The 7,033-nt window shown below is 29.8% G+C and overlaps 1 long non-coding RNA gene across 4 annotated transcripts in view; it reads right to left on the bottom strand.

Annotated features, from left to right (window-relative positions):
• Positions 1-358: 358 nt before the first annotated feature.
• LOC139491846 (uncharacterized) overlaps positions 359-7,033 on the bottom strand; it is a 44,908-nt gene continuing 38,233 nt past the window's right edge. For 2 of the 4 annotated variants that reach the window (XR_011656653.1, XR_011656654.1), the window contains exon 7: positions 359-939. This is a non-coding gene — a long non-coding RNA (uncharacterized lncRNA). The remainder of the gene's footprint in view (positions 940-7,033) is intronic. The other 2 variants (XR_011656651.1, XR_011656652.1) reach the window with 2 other exon arrangements.

The raw sequence follows: 7,033 nt of genomic DNA, 5'->3' as shown, positions 1-7,033 counted from the left end.
AATAATTAAATTCCAATATTGTAAATATGTGATGAGATGAGATAACCTTTTGACACCATTATTAATCATGCATCCTCAGAGGTCTAATGCACAGAAATTTAATTCAAAACCATGTTAAATCTATTGAGCACTTATAACATCTATTGACTATGTTGACCTTGACTTGTTGTAATGTAAGATATAATTTCTCCCAGGTGTGATGTTAATATATTTGTGAAATTCTTTACAGCTATCCAGAGATGGGAAATGTTTAAATAAATATGAGGTATAATATTTCATTGTACAAATTTAAGTCATATTTTTCATATTATGAAACTACGTTAAACCCCAATAAATTACATCCAACTTTATTTCCCATCAAATTAATACTTTTTTTTCCAGAAATGAAAATTATTGTGTTATCTCATTCAGCACATTTTCCTACATGTATAAGAACAATAATAAATAATAATATTTATTTTTTAAGCAAGATATATATTCTGTAATAGTTCCCTTAGTATCGTCTGCAAAAATAAACCATTTTAGTTTTTACAGTATTCAGAGGCAAATTTAGGGTGGGGGATGGCTTTTTTCGTGGGGAAAATTTGGTTGATAATATAGAGAATCATTGGTATGACCTGACATTTATGGGATTTATTTTATAGCTGACTATGCAGTATGGGCTTTGCTCATTGTTTGAAGGCCGTACAGTGACCAATAGTTTTTAATTTCTGTGTCTTTTGGTCTCTTGTGAAGAGTTGTCTCATTGGCAATATTACTTCGTCTTTTTTTTTACATTTACATCCAGAATTAATTTTGAAAAATATTTACTAAGCTAAGTCATAGTCATGTATTATTAAGCTGTAAAGTTTGCAATTGCTGTGATGGCTTTTAGATGTAAGCGGTTCCTGATATTTCTTGAAAGACATCATTTTAATCAGAAAATCCAGTATTTGGAATCTGCAATAAAGATAAAATTATAATGAAATTTACAGTCATTAAACACATTATGAGATGATATTTCCAGTCATTAAACACATTATGTGATGATATTTACAGTCATTAAACACATTATGTGATGATATTTAGTCATTAAACACATTATGAGATGATATTTACAGTCATTAAACACATTATGAGATGATATTTACAGTCATTAAACACATTATGTGATGATATTTCTAGTCATTAAACACATTATGAGATGATATTTCCAGTCATTAAACACATTATGTGATGATATTTACAGTCATGAAACACATTATGTGATGATATTTACAGTCATGAAACACATTATGTGATGATATTTACAGTCATTAAACACATTATGTGATGATATTTACAGTCATGAAACACATTATGTGATGATATTTACAGTCATGAAACACATTATGTGATGATATTTACAGTCATGAAACACATTATGTGATGATATTTACAGTCATGAAACACATTATGTGATGATATTTCCAGTCATGAAACACATTATGTGATGATATTTACAGTCATGAAACACATTATGTGATGATATTTACAGTCATGAAACACATTATGTGATGATATTTACAGTCATTAAACACATTATGAGATGATATTTCCAGTCATTAAACACATTATGTGATGATATTTACAGTCATTAAACACATTATGAGATGATATTTCCAGTCATTAAACACATTATGTGATGATATTTACAGTCATTAAACACATTATGAGATGATATTTCCAGTCATTAAACACATTATGTGATGATATTTCCAGTCATTAAACACATTATGTGATGATATTTCCAGTCATTAAACACATGATGAGAAGATATTTCCAGTCATTAAACACATTATGAGATGATATTTCCAGTCATTAAACACATTATGTGATGATATTTCAAGCAATTTAACTGTCTGTTGTAAACTCAGAAATTATTGCCTGCATTTATGACTGTCATCATTTGATGTGGATTTAAGTTTCAATTTCGCAAACTGAATTTGCGATGTCAGGAATAAAACCTGCATTCATAAAATTGAGAATGGTAATGGGGAATGTGTCAATGAGACAACAACTCGACCATAGAGCAGACTACAGCCGAAGGCCACCAATGGGTCTTCAATGCAGCAAGAAACTCCCAGTGACACCCAGAGTCGTCCTTCATAGTTTATTTTTGTGTCAGATTGTCTTAAAAAATGTTCCTGTTTGTGTCGATATTCTTTCAAGAATAAATGTTGGCGATGGGACAATTATTCTCAATATTATTGTCTTTGCTAATTAAGGGAAAAATACATCCCTTTAGGAATATTCCCATGTACAGTATATGAGATTTTTTGTAATCTAAATGAAGATAACAATATTTCAAAGGTATTTTTAAATGCATTGTAAAATCTTTAAAACGCACTGGTAGAAATATATTATGGAATAACCTCATCAAATTAAACATTATTGTACAAGAGGTCAGTCAGTCACAATATCATATGAACTTAACATTAGAATTCAAGAGAGTCAAGTCACAATATATTTATATGAATAAAGTTCAGAAGAAAATGGGGAATATAGATATAGGAAGATGTGGTATGAGTGCCAAAGAGACAACTCAACATCCAAATAACAATTTATAAAAGTAAACCATTATAGGTCAATGTACGGCCTTCAAAACGGAGCCTTGATATGTCAATTTAAACAGACAACAACCTGACCATAAAGCAGATAACAGCCAAAGGCCAACAATGGGTCTTCAACGCAAAGAGAAAAACCTACTTCCAGATGTGGACCTCAGCTTTACATTAAAATAAATCCTATCAAGAATTTAACTGGATTAACCTCAGCTGACCAATATCATAAACTTGACCTTAAATTAAATATTAATCAAGAAATTGCTCCATAAAATATTAGTATTTCCTGTAATAATATTGGCCAAATGGGAAATTGTGTCCTGGTAAAATGACATTTCCAATACTTTCAATTACATTTCTCCAGCTTCATACCTGAGTAAGGGGGAGGAAATTCATAATGTAGCAAATTAAAGTAAGAATATATATGGTAAAAAGAGCACAATTATTTGCTTACATTTGACAGGAATGGAATTACTTTTAATCAATAGATTATCTATTTAAGTTTAAAAAATTCAGAAAATCTAATTCATATTTTACAAATTACATACTATAGACACATGATAGAGGACATATTCAATTTCTGCACGTAGGAGCATGTTTTCATTGTAGCAATTTTGTGAAGTCTCTGAAAAAAAATGTAAGGAACACCACTGGTACCCTATGGAAAATGCATTATAATTAATTGTGCTCTTGTAACATAATATCATAGTAATATATGTACCCATTGTAAGTACATTGTATAGAAAGCTGGCAAAATATATATATTACCTATATAATATTAGCTTCAAATTGAGTCATATTTTCCTACAAGTTCACATTTCAAATGGATTTTGCTTCTTTTTTTTCAAATATAGGGGAATTACATTTAATCTTGAAATGATCTGAAAAATTGAAGTGCAAAAATACAAGTACATTGAACTGGTTTAATAACTTAATTGCTATTTAAAAATAGGAAGAAAGTAAAATTTACAAATCGGAAGTACAAAAACATATGACTCCATTTTATTACTTGGTATTTAAAAATATAGAAACTTAAGTTAAAAAAATACAATGTAAAATTTACAAATTGGAAGTGCAAAAATGTAAGTTTTTACATTTTATTACTTGCTATTCAAAAATAGGAAAATAGTAAATTGACAATTGGAAGTGCAAAAATACAAGTACTACATTTTACTACTTGTTCAAGCAATGGAAAATGACCAACAACTATCAACAGTTTCAAATCACATGACTAATCATGTATAATCAAGTTATTACCGCTTATTACAAATCTGTCAACAATTTTTATATAAGTTGAAGTAGTTTTGTGGTTTGGCAAACAGACAGGTTTAGTTGAAGCCTATGCAAAACTAAAGTACAATATGTATACATGTGTGTTTAATTCAATGATTGCTTGCCTGTGTGAAATGTATCACTCACTTAAAATTAAAAAAATAACACAGAAATCTAAAATAATGACAAGTCTTTTTTCCAATGTTTTCTTTGTTGCACATGTTTTATCTGCCCAAGAGCAATTTACTATACTAAAAAATTGTATATTTTACTTTTGAACTTTTTAATATAAAAAAGAAGATGTGGTATGATTGCCAATGAGACAACTGTCCACAAGAGACCAAAATGACACAGACATTAACAACTATAGGTCACCATAAGGCCTTCAACAATGAGCAAAGCCCATACGTTAAGTCTTCTTTTTAAAACCTGGATTAAGGGAAATAACTCATTAAATTAGAAATTTAAAAATATAATAGCTATTAAAATATTGATGATGAGCACCATTACCTTTTCCAATGTGAAGTAAATTCAAAATCCTGGTGCCACACTTTTGACCACCTTATAAAAAATGGCTCAAATTTTGGAAGTCAAAACATGAACTGCTTGCCATGGAATGATAAAAAAAACTAATAAGTTAAAGGTCTGTCTTTAATTATTTACGGAATCCATCAACACCAGACCAAATAGGGACTGTTCATCAAGTCATTAGAACTTATAAGGCCCTTTGTCTGACTATCAGATTTTTTTGGTCAAAGTTTTTGATGTATTGTTTTTATTGTGGCAACCATCAAAGAAAACTTTGATCAAAAACTCTGACAGACTTGGGTCAGGAAGATATATAAGTGACTATATTAAATATACTGTTCCCTGAGCTTGGATTGAATAGAATTTCATCCTATTTTTCTTAAAACTTGGATGGACTTTGACGGATATTATCCAATCACAGTACAGTTTTTTCTCTGATGAAAAAATTTGACAGTGACAACTGGGCTTTAGGAAAGGAGGTCTTACAATGAAAGTTTATTATAATTTTACTATTTTGTACATGAATATTTTTTCCCCTTATATATTTATTGTAATGGTTCATTTAAAGTTTGTCTTTGAATATGAAATAATTACTTGCATTTTTAAAATATCAGATTTGTAATGCTATTTTAAAAAGCGCTTTTTCATGCAACAACAATTTAGAATTTATAATCAAAATTATTAAGAAAGAAAAAAAAATATGTATACCCGAAATCACTTTGAATTAACCACATCTTTAATTTTCGCTTTCTTTTACTTGTTTTTCTTGCTACCATATAAAAATATTTATTCAGAATTCAAATTTTGTCCATAAAATAAACTACTAGGTTCAATCAAATGTAGGTTATATGAAATCAAACAATATACCTAAAACATTTAAATAAAAAAACAGAACTCATAAACAACTGGATATTTGTTCAAAATTATCGTCTCATCAGCAAAATAATAGTATCAGAAAACATTGCTTTATTAATAATAATAAAAGATTAAGACCCTGACCCAAGACCCACACCTACACAAGTAATACCAAATATACTGAAACATGCGATGTTACATTAAACATCAAACGACTGGAAACTTGAACAAATTACGAAACAGCTTGTTTACTTGTAGAACATGCAATGTTTACAGTCTCTTGATCAATTATATATACCGAGTCTGCATCATTGACAGACATAGGAAAGTTCTTGTGGACTAGAGGACAATGCCCTATGGTCCAGTTTTGGGACACTTAAGTCTTTCATATATCAAGTGACTTTTTGATGACCGGAGAACAATGCCCTCTGGTCCAATTTTGGGAAACTTTAGTCTAATACATGCCTCATGGGATTTTATCAGACTAGAGATTTAGAATGAACTCATGTCCAGTTTTAGTACAGTTTATAAGTCTTACATGACTCCAGGGACTTTTTATTCCATGACTCCAGAAGAATGAACTCATGTCCAGTTTTAGTACAGTTTATAAGTCTTACATGACTCCAGGGACTTTTTATTCCATGACTCCAGAAGAATGAACTCATGTCCAGTTTTAGTACAGTTTATAAGTCTTACATGACTCCAGGGACTTTTTATTCCATGACTCCAGAAGAATGAACTCATGTCCAGTTTAATTACACTTTAGACCTCAAGTGACTTTTTGATGACCTTAAACCTTCAGGTCCAGTTTAAGAACTTAGTCCTTTGGATCTCAAGTGGCATGGAAACTTATAAACTAGAGAATATGGCAACTCTAAGTCGAAATCTTGTGATATCATGCAACCCTCAAAGTTTCATTACGAATGTAAAGTAAGATTTAAACTTGCTTTTTCAATTTTAATCTTACATGAATATATATAACACTTTAATACAATATTATTCAAAATTTTATTTTATATTTTGTCAGAATTTGATATTAACTGAAGGCAAACAAGATTTCTCAAAACTTCTACCACAGAATTGTAAAATATCGGTCGATTGGGTGTGTTTAACATTCTACACAGCAACTTAATGCTCTCAGCTGACAATGTACATATATATCTAAATTAAACTAAATTCTAGACTGTCCTTATTAAGGCTAAAAAAAATCATTATTGTTTCATAAAATTGAAAATGGAAATGGGGAATAACTTCGGACAGTAAAAAAACAGGGAAGGAAGGATTTTTGCAAATATCTTGCATAGACTATATATAGGGAAAGATTAAGGACTGAATCATGCTTAACCAAAATTATCTAAACTTTTAACAGTGCTTTATCAAACAAGAGGCTCCTAAGAGCCTGAATCACTCACCTGATGAATTAGTTATCATAAGTTAGCACACATATCCTTTATGTTTTATAGTCAGCCAATGGTTTCTGGATAATTATGGATCTTGTATACCAAAATTATTGTTGTTGACACTAAAACAGTTTTTGTTTATCTTTTTATAATTTCCAAGATTTAATAAAGGCAAATACTTGAAAATAAAAACAAGCTTATAAGGGCAATAAGGGGTCCATCAATATAGTTCCATCTTATTGGCATTTTTGTAGATCTTGTACATGTATAACTGATCATATTGCTGTTCATAGTGTCTACTCATCTATTACAGTTTTCAAGCTTACATAGGCAAAAACTTGTATTAAAATCAGTCTAAAAACTTCGGTTAAGGGCAATTACTCTATAAGAAAAAAA

The sequence above is a fragment of the Mytilus edulis genome, chromosome 10 (assembly GCF_963676685.1).
Source record: "Mytilus edulis chromosome 10, xbMytEdul2.2, whole genome shotgun sequence".
In the NCBI taxonomy this organism is placed as follows: domain Eukaryota; kingdom Metazoa; phylum Mollusca; class Bivalvia; order Mytilida; family Mytilidae; genus Mytilus; species Mytilus edulis.
This window is presented reverse-complemented; position numbering and strand designations above follow the sequence as displayed.